The 1,894-nt window shown below is 29.4% G+C and overlaps 1 long non-coding RNA gene across 2 annotated transcripts in view; it reads left to right on the top strand.

The window, feature by feature from the left end:
* LOC119595318 overlaps nt 1–1,672 on the top strand; it is a 2,509-nt gene extending 837 nt beyond the window's left edge. Inside the window, exons 2-3 of one of the 2 annotated variants that reach the window (XR_005230693.1) lie at nt 472–553; nt 1,466–1,672. This is a non-coding gene — a long non-coding RNA (uncharacterized LOC119595318). Of the gene's footprint in view, nt 1–471; nt 564–1,465 lie in introns of both variants that reach the window. The other variant, XR_005230692.1, reaches the window with a different exon arrangement.
* The last annotated feature ends 222 nt before the right edge of the window (nt 1,673–1,894 follow it).

Here is a 1,894-nt window from a genome sequence, read left to right as displayed (position 1 = left end):
TAATATGTAGTCTGAAACCTTAAAAGAAGAAAGAAGAAGAAGGAATTACTTTTGTGTATTTTTCTAATCTTATAATTCTAATTTCTACTTTTCATGAAAATACTGAATTTGATAAGGTCAGCAATTTTTTAAAAATTTAATGTTAAAGTAATAAAAAAGTCTTTTGTATATAATGTGTAATATAAAAGATGCTATTTAGTTATCTAGATTAAAGAATAACTTATCTCATGTTGAATTTCCATAAATGTGAGTGATGAGATTTACCAATAAACTAAAAAAGGTTTATATTGAAACCATAAAAATCTAGGTCATAACAGTAATTCTGTAGGATGTATAAATGTTGCAAAACTGATGTGCAATACTCTATTTTTTTAGATTTTGGCTAATTCAAACTATAGAAAAGGGTTAATACTTTGATATTAAATTCATTTTATACTGATACACATAATCACACATGCCTTTTTTTTGCAGGGGTCTCACATTGGCAAGCCAGGTGTTTGGGGACAACCAAGTTTACCCATAGGCTATCAAGTGAAGGAAAATGAGAAATTTTGTAAGACCTGGTTTGTATAAGACTGTTTTCATTATTATGGTTACATCACTTTTTTCACTGAGCCTTTCTATAAGCTTATGATTGATGATGCAAAATTGTGATTGATGCTTATTAAAAAAAAAAAGAGAATAGCATGTTTTAACATGCTTGTTTTTAATGTATGCTTTCTCTCTTGTAACATTTCTGAATAGCAAAAATATTATATTTTGATTGTAAATAAGATATAATTTTGAATCTCTACAATTGATACACAGGTACAGTACTCTACATCACCAAGTTCATGACTGTTTTGTAGGGTTAACAGAGGACACATAATAATAATTCACTTGTAATTTTCATATAAAGACACAAATATGTATACTTACCTTTATTGGGATGATACAATATGCTGTATACTGATTGAGAAAAAAGGGAGGTTTAATTTTCATATGCTTAATATAAAAGAGATTTAAGATATATGATGTCAAGGCAAGAAAATCATTTGAAAATATTTTACTTGACTAAAGGAACACCCACATCTGGAAATTTCAAGTAACAGATTCAAGGTTTATTCATAAGCTTCAGCTATAATTTTACTAGAACTGAATATATTCACTCAGCACTTTTGGAAATACTATTGAACTCTCTTTAATTGCTAAGTATTTTTTTTTTAAAGGAAAATGTAAGGTCAAAGACAATTATCATTCATACACTGTGCTGGAATTTGTAAAGCTTGGATTCACTGATTTGTGTATTAATAGAATAGTGTTTGATTTTATCTGCAGTGTTGACATCTCATAAAACATTTATTTTGATCTATTTGATTTATTTTAAATATATCACCAAACTGCCTTCCTTAGAAAGACAGAAGAAACAGCAACCTAAGATCTACATATATTCTTTCAGTGTAAATGTTGTAAATCTGACCTACAGATCTATGGGGTGCAGTAATGAATACAACACTCTACGCAAGTGAAGTATGGTCTTAGGGATAGATTGTGGAGTAAAAAAGACTGTTGTGTCGAGAGATGTAAAAATTTATTTACTAATAGTCCTGTTGCTGAGAGCTAGAGAGGTGACTATAGAAAGTATGAATGTGATGCTATTAGCTTCTGACCATTAAAAGTAAAGTGTTTGGATGATGTCTGTTTGACTTTTTTTCCCTTTATTATTCAAATTGGTTTTATTTTGAGGATTGCATAACAAAAATAAATACCAGAGATAACAGATTCTCATTAGTTATATTTCTTAGTGTCTCCTGGTCCCTACTGATGCAGTCACAAGGGAATTCATGGCAAAGTAAGTATAGGGTTATGGCACAACAGTATGCAATGAATCAGTTCATTATCTGCTTGTAGTAAA

The sequence above is a fragment of the Penaeus monodon genome, chromosome 35, assembly GCF_015228065.2.
Source record: "Penaeus monodon isolate SGIC_2016 chromosome 35, NSTDA_Pmon_1, whole genome shotgun sequence".
Taxonomy (NCBI): domain Eukaryota; kingdom Metazoa; phylum Arthropoda; class Malacostraca; order Decapoda; family Penaeidae; genus Penaeus; species Penaeus monodon.
The sequence above is the reverse complement of the archived record's forward strand: the minus strand, read 5'-3'. Positions and strand labels throughout refer to the sequence as shown.